This window comes from Suricata suricatta, chromosome 9, assembly GCF_006229205.1.
Source record: "Suricata suricatta isolate VVHF042 chromosome 9, meerkat_22Aug2017_6uvM2_HiC, whole genome shotgun sequence".
NCBI classification, from domain to species: domain Eukaryota; kingdom Metazoa; phylum Chordata; class Mammalia; order Carnivora; family Herpestidae; genus Suricata; species Suricata suricatta.
Genome location: NC_043708.1, coordinates 128,421,687 through 128,443,651, shown reverse-complemented (window position 1 = coordinate 128,443,651; position 21,965 = coordinate 128,421,687). Strand labels below are relative to the sequence as shown.

Genomic DNA, 21,965 nt, shown 5'->3' with positions numbered 1-21,965 from the left:
ACCTGACATCACAGTAAATGCTGTAACAGAGATCTAACATCATTCTCACCAGAACAAAGTAGTTTAATAAAGACAAGAGGCAAGACATGTGGCGTCTGAGAGTTTCCCCCGAACCTGGCTGCTGAGCCCTGCCTCCCTCCCCTTTCCTTCCTCCTATGATACGTCATTTGCACCCCTGCTCTAGCGCACCTTCTGTCTAACTGGTTGTACTGGATTGTTACTGTCAACGTAGTCACCCTGGGAACAACGTTTCCCAGAATCTCCTTCGGCATTTTGTTCCAAGTTCAAGTTGACCAAAAGAGGAACTTATAATGTATTGGGAAGTAGAAGGAAAGCAGCTGCTCATACTCTCTGAAGGTCTTCACCTGGTTCAGTACAGCCATCAGAGCAATGCTGATGGGACCAGAATGTTCTCCAGGTCCTTGTCCTCTAGATCTGGTTCATCTTGCTGACCACTGACCCTGCTGGCTACTGGCCATCCTAGGCTTCCCACTTAGTGGTGGACCTGCAGAGGTCACAGCTCCCTAACTAATTCCCAGAGACTTCTCCACAAGCGCCCCCTTGGCTGGCCTCCCACACACCCATTCCTGTTCTGGCTTGTGTACGCACACTGGGCTTCAGGCAGGCTGCTTAGTGACCTCTTCTCTGACCCTCTGGCTCCTTTACCCCAGCTTCATCTCCCTGAGCAACTCCACAAGTGTGAAGGTCAAAGTCCTTTAACCAGTTTCTCTCCTGCAGTATTCATTATGACTCTGCTTCCCAGACTGAATCTTGACTGAAAGGGTTACAGTGACCTATGCGTTTATTTGTCTCTTCCAGTTCTCCAGAAGGAAGGGGCTTTGTTGATCCATACAAAGTTCTACATAATTCCTTGCATACAGTACGTGTTCAATAAAGGTGTGCCATATTTTCAAGAATGTTTAGCCAAGTGTACCTGACATATGGTATCTTCTTCAGTTTCCGCTGCACAGCATACCGATTCAATATTTGCATACATTAGGAAATGATAGTCCTGTCACCATACAAGGTTAGTACACTGTGGTTGGCTATGTTCCCTATGTTGTACATTACATTCTCATGACTCATTTTATAACTACTTATTAATCTTCACCTACTTTGCCTGCCCCTCCTCACCCAAACCCTGCCCCACCCTGGTATCAACAGTTGGTTTGTTTTGTTTTTTAGGTTCCATGTATAAGTGAGATCATACAGTATTTGTCTTTCTCTGTCTGACTTATTTCACTTAGCATAATGCCCTCAAGGTCCATTCATGTTGTTGCAAATGGAAAAGTGTCCTTCTTTTTTATGGCTAAGTAATATTGTGATATTGATCTATCTATCTACCTATCATCCATCTATCATCTATCTGTCTATCTATCTATCTATCTATCTATCTATCTATCTATCTATCTCACATCTTCTTTATCTGTTCATCTGTCAATGGACACTTGGGTTGCTCCCATTTCTTGGCTATTGTAAGTAATGCTGCAATGAACACAGGAGTGAATATATCTTTTTGAATTGTTGTTTCTGTTTTTTTTTCAGATAAACATTCAAAAATGGAAAAAAAGTCCTCTTTTAAGAGCTAGTGAAAACCCTTCCATTGAGTTTTGGATATGAAGAAAGTCCTCCAAAACTGGAAGGTTTTATTCTCCAGCTATGGCTTAATCGCACCTGTGGAATTATTGTTTCTAACACTATAAACTATATCCTAGGATTTCTCATGTTTTTTGAGTCTTGCGAGAATTTCTGAGAGTTACTGTATTTCCTGGAACTTCTGGGGGTAAGTGCATGAGAAGCTCCAAAATGATGGCATTTGGAGTTAGAAGATGTTGGTTGGAGGTCTCAGGACTGTGACTTGTGGGTAGCATGACCTTAGGCAGAGGTTTCTTTAAATATCACTTGAGGTTTAGCAACACCTAGTTTATGGTTTTGATGTGAGGCTCCAAAAATAACGATATAAAGATTTTTATGTTATAAACGTTACATACACTAGTTACTAATTTGCCTAGATAGATGTCAGGTAAGATGTAAAACACTTTGGAATTAGTGAATTATATAATTAGTTAACTATCACTATATATTTGTATATAGTGATATTAATGCATTAATGTATTAATAATTTGTGTATTAATAATTACTAATTTAGTGATATTAATAGTAATATGGTGATATTAATGTATTAATGTATTAATAATTTGTGTATTAATAATTACTAATTTGGTACTTTTCTGTAGGTTTTCAAAAAATGGGCTTTGCCACCACAAACTATCCAATTCCCTGCTCTCTGTTCCCACTGAGTTGACTTGACACTTACTTGTTTCATTGTAGAGTTTTTACCCAGGATCATCACAAAGCTAATCAGCATATACTTTCTTCCTTTTGGAAATTGGTAATTAGGAAATCTTAAGTCCTCATAGATATGTGAGGGCTCAGGCGTTCTATTTTATTATGTGTATTCTTGTTGTCCCTTTTGTTTTCCATTCCTCTATGTTTTTCAGGCCTTCCTGTGGGCTACTGAAGAGTATTTAGATTTGATTTACTTGTAATATTTTTGAACATCTCACTTTGTACACCTTTCTTGCTTTAGGTATTAGTATATATCATATAAATAAATACCATATATTCCATTCCGATTTCTTTACTTCTCCATTTTTTAAAATGCTTTTTAATGTTTATTTATTTTTGAGAGAGAGAGAGACAGAGTGCAAGCGGGGGAGGAAGACATAGAATCTGAAGCAGGCTCCAGGCTCTGAACTGTCAGCACAGAGCCCCATGGAGGGCTCAAACCTATGAACTGTGAGATTATGACCTGAGCTGACGTTGGACGCTTAACTGACTGAGCCACCCAGGCACCCCTTCTTTGAGCCATTTTTTAAAGGTAGGTGTGCTACCAACAAATTCTCTTTGTTTTCCTTCATCAGAGAATGTCTTTCTTCCCCCTTCAGTTCTGAAGGATAGTGTTGCCAGATACAGAATTCGGGACTGACAGCTCATTTCTTTCCACATCTACAAGAATGCTGTGCCATATCATCTGGCCTCCATGTTTCCAGAGGATAAATCCACTCTCATTTGAATTGGTGCTTCTTTATGCATAATGTGTCTTTCTTGTCTAGTTATTTTTAAGATTTTTTCTTTATCTTAGGTTTCATTTTTAATATTTATTTATTCATTTTGAGAGGGAGAGAGAGAGCATGCCTATGTGTGTGTGGGGGAGGGGGCAGGCCCCACATTGTCAGCTCAAAAGCCCCACTTGGGGTTCAATCTCACGAACCATGAGAAAACGACCTTAGCCGAAATCAAGAGTCAGATGCTTAACTGACTGAGCCACCCAGGCATCCCTCTTTCTCTTTGGTTTTAAGAAGTTTAATTATGTTGTGTCTTCATGTGAATTTTTCCTATTTGAAGTTCATTCAGCTTCTCGACTCTGTTTAAGCCTTTTGGAAATTTGGAAACATTTCGGGTCATGATTTTTTAAATGTTATTTGAATCTCACCATCCTTCTCCTCCCGGAAATCCAATGACACAGATATTCGATTTTGTTGTTGTTGTTATTGTCCCACAGGTCCCTGAGGCTCTGTTCATTTTTTTCAGTCTAGTTTCCTTCTGTTAAGATTGAGTACATTCTATCGATCTGTCTTCTAAGTGCACTGATTCTACCCTCTGTTATCTTTATGCTACTATTGAGTTCATCCAGACCATTTTAAATTTTGGTGACTTTATTTTTTTAGTCATATCATTTCCATATTTGACTCCTTTTTATGATTCTAATTTGTTGCTGAGATTGGCTATATTTTCTTTTTTTTCCAGGAGAATTTATAATGGATTGTTAAAACATCTTTATGATTTCTTCTTTAATATCCTTAGTGGAGAATTCTAACATCTGATTCATCTCAGTGTTGACATCAGTTGATTGTCTTTTTATATTCACATTGTGGTTTCCTTGGTTCCTTGCACAAGTAATGTTTTATTTTATTCTGGACATTCTGGTTATTATGTTAGGAGATGTTTGATCCTATTTAAATATTCTATTTTAGCCAACAGTAGCTGTGTTTAGGTCTATTGTGTTAAATTCTAGCCTATTATCCTGAGCTTTATTTCCAATGACACCTGAGTTTTCAGAACCCTTGTAATGTTATCTCCTTATTCTTCTCCCCTCCTCCTCCTCCCTCTCCTACTCTTCCCCTTCCTCTTCCTTCTCCTCCTCCTTTGTTTCCTCTTCCTCCTCCTCCTTTTCCTGGCACTGGTGGGAAATCTAACTCAATCCCAGCTGGCAACATGTGCAGGAGTGAAAGGCATTTCCCTGAACCACCTGCTTCACTGGGCCACCTTCTGTGTGTGCGTGTTGGGGATGGTTGTGAAGAAGCCATTGGATCTAAATGTCCTTATCCCCCAGAAGGGAGATGAGGGAGACACAGGCTTCAAGGCTGATGCTGTGTCAGCAGACTGAGCGGACAGCTAGTGCCTGGTTGTCGGTGGCAATTGAGATGACCCGGGACCCGCTGCTCTGCCTCACTTGGGTCGGACCACTTGCCAGTTGGGAGAGAGAGGGAGAAGGGCTTCTCTTCACCAGTCCTTTTGGTAGATAATGTAGGTGTTCCCTGTTTGTTCGTTTACTGTGTGTGGTGGTTCTGGATTGTGAGCTCTCCAGAGCCCAGCGTGGGGTATTTGGGAGACAAGGTGATAAGTCAGTGGACTCACCACATTGTGGTTCCCCAGTCCTAGGATTTCTACCCAGTCCACCTTCTTCCTTCCAGCATCCCAAGTCCTTTTACCACCTTCTGTTGAATAACTTCCAGGGCTTTAAATTGAACTGAGAACAGGGAAGACTGAGTCTATGTCATCTTTTCCTGGAACTGGAAGTCTATCCAAGGTATCACTTTTGATAAGAAAACAACTGTCCACTATGTAACAAGTGAACTTCTTTAAAAAATTTTTTAAATGTTTATATTTTTGAGAGAGAGACAGAGAAAGAGCTTGAGCAGTGTAGGGACAGAGAGAAAGGGAGACATAGAATTAGAATGAGGCTCCAAGCTCTGACCTGTCAGCATAGAGCTTGATGCGGGGCTTTAAATCACAAACTGTGAAACCGTGACCTGAGCCAAATGTTTAACCAACTGAGCCACTCAGGCTCTCTGTAACAAGTGAATTTATAAGGTTTGAGACAATATGTATGATTGGATCCATTTAAAAATATGCAGGTTATACTTATAAATATGCATAGAAAATAGTTCAAAGAAACATATAACGAAATTGTAGCTTTTTTAGAGTACTGAACTACTAGTGATTTTTATTACGTCCTCATGTTTGTGTGGATTTTAAGTTATTTTTACAGTAAATGTATACTGATTTTATAATCCAAAAATAAAGGTTAGGTATTATCACTTAACTGGTCTTTCAAAAAAAGTTACACTGACTGAAAAATGAAACATAATCATAAAGGGTCAGGTTCTAATTTTGGCAAGAGGAGGCTGGGGGGAGATAATATGTTGTGATTTTTAAATCCTTAAAGAACTGTAGAAATAAAGACAAAATACCCTTGTAATAAGCTTCTCCTAATGGCAAAATTCAGAATAAGGGCAAAATCACAGACGGTTCATTAATTAATACACTTATTTTATATTAGATATTTTTTAATGTTTATTTATTTTTGAGAAAGAGACATAACTTGAGCAGGGGAGGGGCAGAGAGAGAAGGAGACACAGAATACAGTGCAGGCTCCAGGCTCTGAGCTGTCAGCACAGAGCCTGACATCGGGCTCAAACCACAAACTGTGAGATTATAACTTGAACCAACATCAGACGTTTAACTGACTGAGCCACCCAGCCACCCCAATTTTATTTTATTTTAAAGAGAGAGCATGAGCAGTAGAGAGGGGCAGAGAGTTAGAGAGACACAATATTAAGCAGGCTCCATGCTATGCAAGGAGCTTGAGGCAGGGCTCAATCCCACGACCTTGGGATCATGACCAGAGGGGAAATCAAGACTTAGTAAACTCAGCACTGACTGAGCCACCCAGGCGCCCCTTGGCTTAATTTCATAGAAGACTTTTGTGAAACAGATTTCGTTCAACAAAGATACGATCACTTGTCCAGAGTACTGTGGAGAGAATGTTCATGATGAGATGGTCCTCTGAGGTGTCAGTTATGTCCCTTCTGCCCAGAGCACCTCTGACATTCAGATTATCTAGTGTAACAGGTGAGAAACTTAGTGCCTGACTGAAACTTGGCTGTTGATTGGAAAACTCATTTGTCATCTTTGGGGAAAGTTAAAGTCTAAAAGAGTGTACATTTAATATTATTGCTTTCTTTATCTTTCCTTTGAAAAGACCAGTCGCTTCTTTGATTTTCTCCTGGAGCCAATTATACAGATCCGATCCAGATTTTGGGGTGAGGAAGGGTAGAAAAATTTTCTCCCCCCCCCCACCATCTCCCTCTTGTGAGAGAAGAAAAATATCCTCCTCGAAACATCTTGCTCCTATCTTGTCCAAATCATTGTCATTTTGGTGACTAGATGAAAAGTCTGAATATTTTGTGTTTAATATTTTTAAAAATATTTATTTATTTTTGGGAGACTGCAAGCAGAAGAGGGGCACAGAGGATCTGAATTCCTGCTCTGCACTGAGAGTCTGATGGCAGAGAGCCCAATGTGGGACTCGAACTCACAAACTGTGAGACCATGACCTGAGCAGAAGTCTGACACGCAACAGAGTGAGCCGCCCAGGCGCCCTTACGTTTAGTAGTTTTAAGAAGTTATCTTAAATTCCTGAGCCATGGAGGCGAGGTAGGGCAGTGCAACTGGAAACAGCCCTTCACAAAAGGGCAGGAGCTCTGGGTCCAAATGTTTGTGCTGTGGCCCCTTCACGATATGCCACTGAGTTTCCTACCCAGGTCTCTCCTCAGCCATGCCCCTGGGAGGTAATCCAGCACAGAAGGCATTCAGGTATTTGCTGAAAGAGCAAATAAGTGTGTGAATCTGTAAAACACTCTCGTGGATCTGTGCCTGTGGTTTTCAAATCCTTTGTGGTGAACCTGGGGGCCCAGCAGATGGTCTCAGGATCCTTTGCAAGGAGAACAAAGACGCTGCAGAGAGCACTTTGGATGCGGTGCTTTGCACAATCCTGCACGTAGACAGAACCATGAGGCAGACGATCAGCTTTGGAGAATCGTGGGGGGTAGAGAATCAGCTTCTTGGGCTCATTCCAAATAGAGCTTTAACAACTCTGCCTGTTGAGTTTTCCATTTTGCATCTGAGCAGTTTAAAGCATCTCCCTTAAGAGCTACACAGAGACAAGGCCACACTGCAATATCAGTAGAAAAAACCACAGGCCTGATGAAGCTTTGGCCTCAGCTTCACCTGCATCAAATGCAAATGTTGAGTGCACATCAGAAATATGCACCTTAAAATCTCTTCGCTCTCTTGGTGAGCTTAAAGCCTGCTCTTTCTGTCTGCTGGAAGTGCCAAGGGCTAGAGATGGCATGAGGGGCTGTGGATGAAGAGTTCTAAGGAGAAACGTAGAAGGTCCCTGAGCACCTTCCCAAGGCTGCCAGCCCTTCCTCTTTGCTTCAGTCCTCATGGGCTCTAGTCTGCATCCCTCATTTTGTTTCCCCAAACTTTAGTCTCTTCTTAGTTTTCCTGAAGGCTTTTATTTTATTTTATTATTTAAAAAAAACCTTTTTTTCATGTTTAGTTATTATTGATACAGAGAGAAACAGACCATGAGTAGGGCAGGGGCAGAGAGACAGGAAGACACAGAAACAAAGCAGGCTTCAGGCTCCGAGCTGTCAGCATAGAGCCTGACGTTGGGCTCAATCTCACGAACCATGAGATCATGACCTGTGTCAAAATCAAGAGTTGGATGCTTAACCAACTAAGCCACCCAGGCACTCCTGCCTTGTAGTTTTAAGTGGTGTTTCCCTGACAATTAAAAAACATGAGTCCTTTTTGCATATTTTTTGGCCACTTGGATATTCTCTTTTGTGAATTACCTATTAAGTTCAGTTGCCTTCCCCCTTTTTCTTCTATGAATTTGTCTGTCTTAAAAAAGCTGTTTTATTGTAACTCTTTTTATTTTTTTGGCTAGAAGATGTGCATGTCGATATATACAAATAGTTGCATTTCAGTGGCCCCTCTGTCTCTGTGGTGTGCTTTTCCTCTCTCATGATAGCACATTATAAACATAAATCTTAGCTCAATGTATACTTTTTTTCTACAATGAGAGTTTTTCTTGATATCCTATTTAGGAATGTTTGCCTACCATACAGTCATAGACGTATTTTCCTATGCCTTCCTCTTAAAGTTCTGTTATATTGCACATTTAGATCTACCATATTTCTAGAGGTGATGTTGTTTCTAGCATTAGGTGGGGTTCCAGAGTCACTTTGTCTCATCCAGCTATCAATTCATGCACGACGTGCCTTGTTGAGAAAAGACGACCACGCTATTCCCACAGCACTGCGGGGTCTCTGTTATACTAAGTCAAGTGACCATTTAGACTTAAGCTGCTTAGGACATGTCTGTTCTCTTCCATTATTCTATTTGTCTTCCTCTAGTTGTTTTGAAGAAATGGAATACTGCAGATGCTTAAAATCTCATGTTTCCATATTGGACCTATTTTTTATTCTTTATTTCCAGAGGTATCCGTGATCCTGAACTTCCTTCAAATAGGTGTTGATATTTTTACCACTCATGTATATCTTCATAAAGGCATATCATATTATTTTATAAGCTTTTAAATTTTTATAAGGGGTATCATGTGGGTCATATCATTTTATAACTCGCAAGTTCATCTCAATGTAATGTGTTGAGATATACCCATGTTGATAGATCATATTCTCATTCCTTTAAATGTTAACTTCTACATATACTATAATGAACAAACATAGCATTTGTTTATTGCATTTTTTCTTTCTTTTTAAAAAATGTTTTAATGTTTTATTTTTTTTTAACTTTTTAAAATTTATTTTTGAGAAACAGAGAGAGGAAGCATGAGCAGGGGAGGATCAGAGAGAGGGAGACACAGAATCCGAAGCAGGTTCCAGGCTCTGAGCCAGAGCGGGGCTCGAACCCATGAACTGTGAGATCATGACCTGAGCTGAAGTCAGCTGCTTAACCGACTAAGCCACCCAGGCGCCCCTCTGTTTTATTTTTGAGACAGGGAGAAACAGAGCATGAGAGGGGGTGGGACAGAGAGAGAGAGAGGGAGACACAGAATCCGAAGCAGGCTCCAGGCTCTGAGCCAGCTGTCAGCACAGAGCCTGACAGGGGGCTTGAATCCACGAACATGAGATTATGATCTGAGCCACCCAGGTGTCCCTGTTTTTTTCTTTCTAATAGCTAATTGCTGTGGTTTAACTTTTTTTGTTATTACAAGTGATGCTGGACTGAAAATTCTCTTTATGCATCTCCTCATGTTTACATGAGCTTCTTTTCTGGGGTAGATAACCGGAAATGGAAATGTTGAATTGAAAAGTATCTGCACCTTCAACTTTCGTAGATATTTCCAAGTGCTCTTTGAATAGATGTGCCAGTTTATGTTCCACCAGCCTGTCTAGAGGCTCCATCCACCCATTACGCCTGTGTAGACAGTGGGACTTCCCACCATCACATCTTTGCCAATACTTGTTTTTGTGAGATGTTTTCATTTTTCAGCTCTGCTATGAGTGAAACAAAGCGCTATTATTGTTTCAAATGCATTTCCTCTAAAAGAGTAAGATGAAGCAAGTTTTTATGTATTTACTGATGATTTGGGTTTTCTCCTGTTAGGTTAGTTGTCTCATCAATTTGTAGGTATTAAAGAACAAAGGCTCACACTAGTTTTACACTAGTGTGCACTTGTGTCTGAAAGCTCGAGGGGGGACAACAGAAGAAGAGCTTCCTTCCAACACGATTATGACCATCATAGTAGCTGTCTTCTACAGGGGTTTTTTTTAGTTGGATTACTAGATTTTTTTATTTCAAAGATTTATAGTTATTTCTATATAATCTTCTTAAAATTGGTCTTCATTTCGTGATTTTAATTCTTGACAGATATCACCCTTTCCCTTGTGTCTGTGAGCATACTGAAATTACTTAAACTGTTTGGCAGATGGTTTGCGACAGAGTGTCACTTTGAATTTGTTCATGTTCATTAGTTGAATCTGTTAGACATGTTATCCTGTGTACCTCATGTGTTTTATAATTCTGATGTGTCAACTCATTCTGAGTAGCAGGGATACTGTGTGTGTATGTGTGTGTGTGTGTGTGTGTGTGTGCACACGTGCATGTGCGTGTGTGTGTGTGTTCACTTCCCCTCCTGGCCACCCTGCCCCCCATCATTCTACCATAGAAAGGTAGGACAGAAAAGTTATTTCAGTATGAAGGGAATTTCTTTTTTTATGAGGGGTGGGCAGACAGAGAGGGAGAGAGAGAATCTGATTCAGGCTCTGTGTTGTTAGTGCAGAGTCCAATGTGGGGCTTGATTCCACAACCCTGAGATCATGATCTGGGCTGAAATCAAGAGTTGGACGCTTAACTGATTGAGCCATCCAGGTGCCCAGGTAAGAAAGATATTTCAATGAAGAAGATAGAATAAAGAGCCCCTGGTGATTAGGGAAGAGATGCTAATATTACAGAACTTAACAGTAAAAAGAAACCTCTTTATCATTTATATTATAGAAGCCAGGCTGGGGCTGGTAGTGTGGGGGGAGTTTAGAATCTACCCTTATTTTTGGGGGGAACGTTTAGTGTTCTTAACAAAGAACGAATATGAGAATAAGGTGATGTCATGTTTTGAAAAGAATGTACAAGTACATGGCATTGCTCCATTCAACTCCCCAGCTACCTGCTTATGCTATCCTTCTCCCTTGGAGGAAAGAATAGGCAATTTGTATTTTTTTTAAGGATTCTGACCCATGAAGAAGAAAGCCCCTCGCAATAGGATGGGAACAGGATTTGGAATCCACCACACTGCACTTGATCTGCTTGCCATTTATCACTTTTTGCCTTGGACAATGGCTTCAAACCTACAGTAGGGATTTTTAAGAGGAGCAGAATCACCAAGCATCATATGAGGACAGTAGAAGATGACATGTGTAGAGAGCCTTAAGAGGTATTTGACACCCAAGCATACAACAAATGTCACCTTTCTTGTCAATGACCACCTCTTGTGGAGCGATTTCGTCAACTTCCCTAGGTCCTCTCATCTATAACCATGGGAGTAATATTTAAATGACATTCCAGGGTTCAATGAAATAGCCGTGCCTATGAAGTGCTTCATAAAGTGGAAAATGATTCAAATATAAGAGAAATTTCCCCCTGATCTAAATTACCATGACTGCCACTCAGTATTCTTCCTCTGTTTTTCATAGTATTTACCACTTCCAAAATGGATTTATGTATGTATTTTGATAGTCTTTTTGTAAGAGGACAGGAGCTTTATTTATTGCACTATCCCAGAAACCTCTTGATATTGTAAAATTGGATTATTTCCATTCTGACTCTTACAGTGACAATCTCAACTCTTTCTTCTACTCAGAACCTTACAATCTCCAATCTCCTTCTGCCTGGGTTCAATGCACTAATTTCTATATTCACTCAATCGATGTTAAGTGACTGTATTCAGTGAACAGGGTTCTCCTAAAGTCTTTGCTCCTGTGGGTTAACACTCCTGGGATGCTTTCTTAACGTCAAACAATCGACACGGAAACCGAGGCTGCTTATCTCGTGCCAACTCACTATCTACCTACACATGAACTTGACCAGGGAATTAAATATGGCAACTTTAACACTTACTTGCATAAGAAAAGCACTGTGATCTGTTGATTGGAATAGATACCTTTGTTCTTTCATCTGTTCCCAGTTCTGTAGTTATCGGTTCAGAGCCATTTCCAATTCAAGGCTTGGACGGTCTGCAGTGTCTTCTGCTGACTCGGGAACTTTTGTGAGAATTACCTCAAATGTTATCCAGCTTTGTAACCAATCAATGCATTTATTTAATGCAAATTTTATCTTTTATCTGAAAGGAGATACAGCTTCATAAATATTGAACTTCTTGGGAAAATTGTCCATGCTAAATAAGATAACACTGCATGTTAATAAACTTACTGTGGAATCCGTATTCATTACTCTTGGAGAGGAAAACAATTAAAAAAAAAAAACATATAAATTGCCCTTAAAGTCAGGACTATTCACTGTTCTTCAAGCATAACTGGGCATTTTCTACTTCCATGATAATACCGGTTTTATTATTTGTGCAAGCAATTCCCTTACCTCAAAATGCTCTTTTCCTTTATCTTACTATACATGGTTTACTGGTCTTTCATAATTGAACTTCAATGTCATGTTCTCCATCAAATGTTCTTCAGTGCTTCAAATGAAATTATTTCCTTTTTCCCTTAGGATTATATAGTTCTTCTTATAATTTACAAAAAGTTTTTCATTGAAGAATCTTTTCTAGGCGAAAATATATAAGAAATCCTTCTTGGCTAAACACATTGTACATTTCAACTATAGCGTGATGTGTCTCCAAGGCACCCACAATAGTCAGAAGACCACTACCTGAACGTTTATGATCATGGGACTTGGTGTTTGAAGTACTCTGTCAATCATGAGGTGACCAGTGTTCCTGTTTGTCCCCTATCCTTCTAAAAAGTGTCCTGGATTAGGAGTGGTATCATTACTAATGCATGAGCCTTTATATAACTGTGCATTGTTTAATTAGTTAGCTGCTTATCTTAGAGTTAGAAGTTATGTCATTTCATATTTTCTCTCAGTGTAAGATTTTTCACTGCTTTAACCATTCTGGGTGGTACATGTCAAGCCCCTTATTTAGTGTCGTCAGTGAGAGAAACCCACAGCTATGCAGCATCCTTAGCTGGGGGACCTTTGACACCTCCTCTCTTTAGACCCTGCGTACCCACATTGACTCAGTTTCCTCAGCTTTATAAAAAACCCATAAAAGCCACCTCTCAAGGCTGTTGGGAGTATTTGATGGGACAAAATGCAAAAGAAAGACATGCTGTGAACAGAAAAATGCTACCCAGTGTGTTTTGGTGTGTTCATGCCCTTCTCCCAACTTAATTTCTGTTTAATCATGCATTTTTAGAATGATCAAGCCTCATCTTTGCTTCCTGCTTCATGTGAGAAAAAACGGTTTTAGATTTCAGGGGATGTTTTAAGAAATGGGATGTAATCACATGGCTTGGGAAGGTGCAGGGACAGAGAGGCAGTTCAGGGCTGCCGATCCATCTAGAGGCTAGAGGAAAGGCTGCAGGGGGCCAGGGAGGGGAAGAAAGGGGAAGGGCTGTACTGTGATGCTTACATCCCTGGAAGGTAGAGCTGGCCACAGGCTCTTGAGTGATGGACATGGATTGATGTCCCAGGATGGCTAAGGCCTAGCTGTGGCTAGAGCCCACCCACCTGGCTTTTTGATAAACATTTCTCACCCTGATTTGGATGGACTCTGTACCCAGGACCAAAGCTGCCTCTGAACCTATAAGTCCTGAGGGTAATTTTCCTCTCTGGGAGGAAACACGGAACTGCGAGTTTAATCATCTCTTTGGCAGGTAGTGCACAAGCTTCCCCGTTAATTAATCTTTAATGTCATTAATTGGCTGTCTGTGTGGTGACAACAGAAGGAATAAACACTGTTTGCAAATCAATCGAATTCTCATCTGAACCAGCATTTAGTTTGCAGGGTGAATAGAAAACAATGACAAGCCTTTCACTGGCTGGACTTCCGGTGCCTGGCTGATAAGATTATTGAAGCAAAAAAAAAAAAAAATTCAGACAATGATCTCTGTCGCAGATGTGCTAATTGAAGGTTTTCTTTGCTGCCGGTGCCTCCTTTTGAAATTGGCTCATTGATTTTTGTCTACGTGGTCTGTTTAAATCAAAATCTCCATCCCCTGCAGACTTACTGAGGAGCCACTTGGCTGGGGTCACCCGCTGTCTCAACATCTATGGGAGGGACTTGGAATGGCACAGAATAGTAGTCCCCAATTTGGGAGCCCTGGACCCCCAGGGGTGACATCACCTGGAGCATGTTAGAAGCGCAGATATTTAAGCTTCACCCCAAGCTGGTGAATCAGAAGCTTAGGGGGTAAGGCCACAATGTGGGTGTTAAGGAACTTCAGGGTCTTCTCATATGGACTGCTGCTAGAAACTACTGCTATGAAGCAAGGCTGTGTCCACCTCATTTGAGCAGGAAGGCATTGTTCACTTTCCTCACTCGAGGGATCTACTCGACGCCGGCAAATGTAAAAGGTGACTTGTTTTAATGGGGTGACTCTACTTGTCTCACTGATAAAATGTTGTGAGAAGTAAATTGCTTTTTCTTGGCCTCAAATGCCCCTGTAACATTCGGCCTTGAGCAGCTTCCGACCTCTGGTAGTGGAAATGGCCCTTTCAATTTGTTCAACCTCTGATGTCATTCCTAGTTTACTGAGGCAGATAATTAGGGCCAGGGAGGTGGCCTTGAGGAAGCAGAGGGTGAGCTGCTCCACATCAAGGAGAAAATTCTCCCAGATTGAAAGTGGCACTCTGCTGAGGGAAGGCGACGGGGGTGTGTTGACCTTGGAAAACTGTAATACTTCCACGTTTATGGGAGGGGTGGCAAAGATGCTGAGAAAGGCGTCTTGCTGGCTTGAGGTGGGGAATAGAAAGGAACAGAGCTTTTGCCCTTGGCTGGCAGGAATGAACACCTGTCTCTGGGGTGACCAGATCACCGTGGTGAAATCCTTCTAGAAAGGAACATGCAGAAAGTCCAGCAGAACCAACTCTTTGTCAGGGGAAGAAACCAAGACTCAAGAGTTGACATCACTGTTCTGTCTTCCCTCAAATCCTTCTCTAGGCTTGCTGAGCTGTGTTAGTATTTGTAAATCTGCAAACATCCAAAGCCAATGTCTCATTTGCGGTTGGAGAGGAGCGATCCTTAACCAGTAGGACTATTTCAGGCTCTTTAACAGGTGGGGAAAACAGCCTCATAGTTCTCTTTATTAGAGGTTGATAATGGAGGACGTTGGACATAAGAATTAGTGTCGGTATTTACCTATTCCTTGTGATTGATTAGGAAGTCAAGGACTGTCAGGGTGGAGTGTGGGGGATTATATGACAGATTATTGAACAGGATAAATTAGTAGCAAATGAAAACAGGTCATCTTGAATAGCTTTCTTGTATACTGCTAAATTTAGGATCTTTAAATATTTCCTTCTTCCTTCCCTTTTCTTCCACTCTTCTCCTTCTTCTCTTTCTTCTTTAATTGCAAAATCTTCTCATGGATACAAATAGATAAAGATGAAGTCACTATATAAATCTCTTCCAGGAAAATAGATGGCTCTTGCCTTATATTAGAATAGCTTACAAATATTTCTTCATAGATCATGGAAGCCCACTTAAAGGTAGGTATCCTATGGCAGAGTCTTTCGTTAAACATGGGGAAAATCAAATTTATTTTATGATCGCCCACATACATTACACGTAGTCCTCACTTAGAGAGTACCACGTTAATGGAAATGTGTGAATATCAGAAAGGTGTCCTTACTTTGCATGGCCCTATGGTTGTTGACGGCACTCTGGAGCTGGGGTGATCCCTACAATAGCTAGTTGTTGGATAAAGTCTATACTCGAGATGGTGCATAATCTTGAAAGAGCCAGCACTCATTGGCTGAGAGCAATTCCTGAAGAATTCACACCTCAGCTGACATGAGGAAATACACCTTGGCAGCTGAGAGAATGTGTCACTCAGTGTTACCTATGGTGTCGGGGCAGCATCAACTACAGTTCACTTCCACTGCTTGCATCCATTTGCTCTATGTGACATCAGAAGGAGCAGCTTTCCTAGGATTGATTTCTTTTTGTGTGGAAATGTACAAGGGTAAAGTTAAGGGAACAAATTACAGCACCCATGGTTTGTCTGATGGGGTGACGCAGACACTCCTCCCCAAGGGCTCTGAGCCATGATCACTATGTTCTTCTAGATCATAAATGCTTCTCTTGCCCATTTAGTGTTACAGTTGGGCAGGGGGTTGTTATTATTATAAACACTCCACTGGATCAGCTCGGTTTCCAGCATACTTCTGCCCACCTCCCTTGTGTCAACAGCCTTCTGAAGATCACGGTCAACAATCCCTTCAGCGTAATGAGTTTCCCCTGCAATCTGGTCGCTTGGCACAAGACACATGAAGTGATAGGGCAGCAGCCAGGGCTTATGATTTCATGAGACCCTTTGCTGCATCTCCTGGTCAAAGCATCCTCCCTCTGGGATTCAGAGCCTCTAGACTCAAGAGCTTACATTTGTGTGGATGAAAGTGAAAAAATCCTCAAGCGGTTTACTGGGCATGAAAGAAAATAGAACTGCTCCTCTTTCATTCCTTGGTTCTCAGACCTCCGTACTCTGCCTATTGGAGCTCAGAACCACATAATGGATTTAGGGTGTATACTGGGTCTTGGAGGGTGGTGCCCATATCTGAGTATATTATCTCCAAGCCAGTCTTCAGTTGTGTCTGCAGAAGGTTGTCCCACTACTCCATGATGCCTGCAGTTTCTAGTTTTGCAGTAGAAGATGGATGGATCGTATGATTTTGCATCAATCCTCCTTAGGTGTCGAGCAAGACCTTTGGTGTAATGAAATGCTGAAGAAGATCCCGGATCAGAAGATCAAATATATTTTTTTAATTATTTACCATCTTCTTTTTATATTTTTATTTTTAAGTGTTTATTTATTTATTTTGAGAGAGAAAGAGAGCATGAGTGGGAGGGGCAGAGAGAGGGAAAGAATCCCAAGCAGGCTCCAAGCTGTCAGGACAGAGTCCAACATGGGGCTCGATCTAGTGAACTGTGAGATCACGACCTGAGCTGAAATCAGATGCTGAACTGACTGAGCCACCCAGGCACCCCAGATCAACCATTTTTTAAACCATTATGTATTGGTGCTACTAGACCCTGGGGTCCCAAGGGCAAACCTCTACTCAGAATGTATGTCAATCTCAGTTAACGTGAATGAAAGGGATTTTGACCCTCCCTTTGGAGCTCTGCCATAATTATAGTTAATCCTTGAGCCCGACCTTCAGGTTTTTCTGCTGCCTTGCTCAAGCGGATGAGCATTTTTAAAAATAAGCTGCCAAGGAAGTCTTCAGTCTTCCATTCTTCATCTTAGATTAGTAATCATCATCAGATTTCCCTTGCCTTTCCCTGGCTCATCAAAAGTCCCAGCAACAATCATCAGATTTCACTGTGTCTGTAATTGTGATTTCTCCTAGAATCCTCAACCACCTGTGATATCATACTGACCTCACCATTACCATGTTCACCAGTACATGTGCTTCTGCCTGCATTCCATCCCAGTTCGCCCACAGTGAAGGTCTGAACAGTCACCTCCTTACAACATACAAAGAGGCCACTGGTTCCAACCAAACCACCAGCGATGTTATTCCCATTGTCAGCCAGCAAGAGAGCTGTGTAACTCCAAAAATCCCATTTTAGTTTTTGCTTCCTGGGACCCTTCCCAACACCAGTGCTACATATTGGCTTCCCTGAGAATGTCTTCTTGGAGACCCTGAAATGGACATTTGGGTGCCGTTGGTTTTTTGGATAGTTTTCTAAGGAATATTACCTGTGAGGGGGTAAGGGACATAGGATTGGGCTGGAAGATAGATTGAATGGCACCGTAGGTAAAACACGTATTTTCTAGAAGGGGAATCCAGTGTTACCAAAAGAAAAGGGGTTGTTGCTAGGCAGCCCAAACAACAAATGTCTAATAAAAATCTAGGAATTCTCTTCTTTTCAACTTGAGAAGCATATTTTATACAGATTATAAGTTAGATATGTATTTACCATCAGCTCTTCCATATAATTTGTAAACCTATAGGATGTCCACATTTAGCAACTCTAGGTGTGTGTGTGAGTTTGTGCATTTCCTTCTATTTACATAAACATCAAGCCACCTTTTGGATTTCAAGCCAAGTGGAAGCGAACCTCTTTGGATTGGAGTTTTTCTATTTACTTGTGTTTGCTTGTGGGGGAAGCCTCTCTAAGTTAATTATGCTTGCTTTTCCAAGAGAATAATATGCTCTCAGTCTGGGATAATTAAGCAGTCTAATTAACCTTTAAAAAAGCAAAACATAGCTTTAGAGTGGCTATATCCCCTTCATTAGGTTAGTCTGGCTTGTCTAGACTGGCATAGTTAATATTGCTGATTTGCATACCTTTCCCCCTGGTATTTAGCACCATAACTTGTAATGAAAACACATTTCCGAGCACACTAGAGATTGAGTTAATGGAATTGGCTCTATCACATGTAGAGATTCTTCCAATGGCTATGGCTTGGTCTTCATATTTACTGCAAGGCACTTAAAGGTACAATTTAAAGTGGGGAAGGGGAAAGCTTTTTGAGTAATCTTTTTTTTTTTTTTAATAATTAGCTTCAGAATAATTTGGAAACTATCTCTTACAGCACTTCAATAATGTAAAGTAAGCTATTTCTGGAAATGTTAATGGAGAGTAAGCTCCTTGGAGATGGCAGAGTTAAAAGATCTGTAAGAATGGCTATTCATTATGGCCCAAAGCCCTCTTTCTGTTATTAGGCAACGGAGTTATAAAGCAAGATAATGCAGCCTTCAGAATTCATAGTACCTTTCCCATTAGACACAGAGATAATCTCAGCCAATGCGGAGTTCAGCCCTGTTACAAATGGAAGGACCCTTTACTTATACCTCTGCTGCCACTCCACACAATTTCCTTTTCCTTAGTGAGAGCATATGCAATAAATACTTAGGATTAAATTCGCAAATATACCCTATTCGAGCATACCAGCACTAAAACACTATAATTACTATACTTTTCAAGACCTGCTTTTTCTTCTACTATATCAAAGAAAAGCACACATTGCAAAATATCGGTGCAGAAATACCCGCGGACTCTTGGATGAGTACCTGCCCCCTTCACACAAGACGGAAGTGTTCTAAGCATCAGCCCTTGGCTTTTCCCATCCCCCACCCTCTCTAGGTCCACAGGGTTGATTCATGGATTGTTCTCTCCTTGAATGGAGTTCAGAAAACAGCATTCAGGATGCATCTTACATGTGCCCACAAGGTCCTGTCTTTTTTTTTTTAATGTTTATTTATTTTTGAGAGAGACAGAGTGCAAGTTGGGGAGGGGCAGAGAGAGAGGGAAACAGAATCTGAAGCAGGCTCCAGGCTCTGAACTGTCAGCAGAGCCCAACGTGGGGCTCAAACCCATGCACCGTGAGATCATGACCTGAGCCGAAGTTGGACACTCAACTGACTGAACCACCCAGGTGCCTCAGGTCCTGTCTTTTGTTTCCATCTCCTGCATGACCCAATTTGGTGATTAGACACTGGTTCCCAAAAATCCTATGGATTCACCTGCTGCGGGCCCTGTCCGCCTTTTGTTTTGCCCAGAAGCAGATGATCCTGTTTGTCATCTCAGGGTGTTTCTGGCCTTGGTCTCTCTGCATCTTGGCTTTGACATGTCATTGGACTCACAGGTGGTACCTAACAGGGCTATTTTTCTACAGCATTTCCTGTCCAAGTGGGTCTTGGTTGTTTCAAAGAAATGCTCCAAGTGTTTTGCTAAAGCTTAATTAACATTGTGCAGGGAAAATACATTATGGTTTAATAGAGAGCCTGTAACAAACTTAAGACTTTCCTTTCAGCTGTGAAGGCAAAAAAGAGAAAGGGAGTTGACAACAGCGTTCAGACTATTCTGCTTACCTACAGCTCCAACTATTCAAAAACAAAAGAACTATAAATTCGTCTTCTGCCCACACTCCTAACTGATATCTGTCTTCTCAATTGGGTAAGCCTTTTTCAACAAGAGGGCTCCTTTGCAATCAACTAATATTTGTTCTTCCTTTGTCTACTTGGAGGCACAAATGCCGTAGCGTAAACTAATTAGAAATTTGTTATTCGAGAAAAGTTTTAATAAGTTTGCCAACAAAGGCATTGCCCAGGCTCATTGCAGACATGTAAATGGCTATACATGTGTGAAATTAAGTCGATTGAACTGATTCCCGCCTGCTTACCTATTTTTATCTTACACAACATTCCTTATCATACAACCCATTAATAACTGCTATTAAGGGCTTACTGTAATATATAAGACCGTGGCAGTGTTCCTTTGATAGCTTTTCAAATGCTCTGTGATCCGGGATCAGAAAGTCAGATTTAATAGCCTGCAAAGTTTATCCGGAGCAAGTGAAAGCTGAGTGAAAAAAAATGTGTAATCTCATGGAGAATGGATGTGTTACTGATGGACTCAGATTTTGCTGGAAAAAGAGGCTTTACAGTATCACACTGGGAGCTGTTCCAGCATCCGCTACAGAAATACTTATCAATGTGCAGTATGTATGAGTGAAGAGTGATTCCAGATAGAAATAAAAGGTGAAAATGTGAAAACGTCAGTCCCTCAATCACCATCAAGAATCAGTTAATTGGAGAGCCCTTTCTAAGCTATCTTTTTCTGTTGTTCAAAAACAAGTAGATATTGCCTTGGTGGTGTTTGAATAGAGAAGAAAGGATTAAGTGGAGAAAAAAATACCTTAACGTCTCAGTTGCGGATGTGATGGACACCTATCTACATATTGAACTTGTCAGCACACAAATATTTATATTTATACTATCTTCCAGGTGCTGAAAATCCTATAGTTGAGATGGGTCTCAACTTTCAAGGAGTTTAGATTCTACCGAGACAGAAAAAAATAAAGAACTGAACGTAATAAATATGTAAGATAATTAATGCTAACTAAGTGATTGTTAACTAAAGAAACAAACACTATTTAACAGTAAGACCTTGGTCTGATAAAGAGTAAGTGAGGCCGGAGTAGGGAAAGAGTCACTAGAACACTAATAACGACATTGTATCTACAAAGTACACAGCTGCTCCCTAGGCTTCCTTTGTTCATTTCATGTGCATTATGGGAGCACCGAACATAACATGATAACAAATAAGGAGAAATTTTGTATTGATGCAGAGGCTTTGATCAGGGGCAGGAGCCTTCCTTTAACAAATATTTCCACTCTTTCATCGGGTAGGATTGAAAAATAGTTAGAAATTCCATTAACAAGAGGTCCACACAATAGGTTTTGCAGATCCAAGGGGCGCCTGGGTGGCTCAGTCCAGCTAATTAGCATCCATCTCCTGAATTCAGCTCAGGTCATGATCTCACAGGGTCATGAGTTCAAGCCCTGCATTGGGCTCTGTGCTGACAGCTCTGAGCTGGGAGCCTGGAACTTGCTTCAGATTCTCCGTCTCCCTCTCTCTCTCTTTGCCCATCCCCTACTTGTGCTCTCTCTCTCAAAATAAATAAAAAAGATTAAGCTTAAGAAATTCTTTTTCAGATCCAGGAAGAATATGATCTGGTCCCTGTCTCCTAGGAGTGGAGCCAGCTTTGCAAATGCATCAGTACAAAAATAACAAGTGAGCTGTACGCGGGAGATTCAGGAAGAATTGAACACTCTTAAAGATTACCACTCTGGAACCGGGTTTTATGTGAACATGTTGTCACAACCAAGGAAACAACCGTACCTTTTTGTATAATTATTATAAATGCTCATTGCACCCTGCTCATAATTAAATTGTGCACATTCATATGGAAAGCTCATTTGTCTTTCATAGCATATCAGAGATCTTTTATAGCTCACTATAATCAAGAGTTCTAAGAAGGGTTCATTCATTTCATCAGGACTGCGAAGATCGAATGGTCCATACTTGAGAACCCCGATCTTTCTCCACCAGAAGTTGGTGGAGCAGGATACCTGTGAATCAAGGTACTGTCTTCCCGAGGCATTTGGGGCAAGAGCATAAATGAAATCCCTCTATCCATATATCAAATTATTAAAAAGTTATATATTACACCAACAAATTTGACAAATATGCCTTCCCTGTGATAAAATATGCGTACAGGTATGTTTTCATTGGACTCAAACTCAACAAATGATCAAACAACTAGGTTCTTTTGAAGAGCCAG

General features: G+C 40.9%; 1 long non-coding RNA gene across 2 annotated transcripts; it reads left to right on the top strand.

The window, feature by feature from the left end:
* The first annotated feature begins 14,846 nt into the window (after window positions 1-14,846).
* Window positions 14,847-21,575, top strand: LOC115300821. 2 transcript variants are annotated; one of them, XR_003912869.1, is made up of 3 exons: window positions 14,847-14,945; window positions 19,653-19,795; window positions 21,337-21,575. It is a non-coding gene; the product is annotated as an uncharacterized LOC115300821 (long non-coding RNA). The 2 variants fall into 2 exon arrangements; XR_003912870.1 differs by lacking the exon at window positions 14,847-14,945 and adding an exon at window positions 17,557-17,601.
* The last annotated feature ends 390 nt before the right edge of the window (window positions 21,576-21,965 follow it).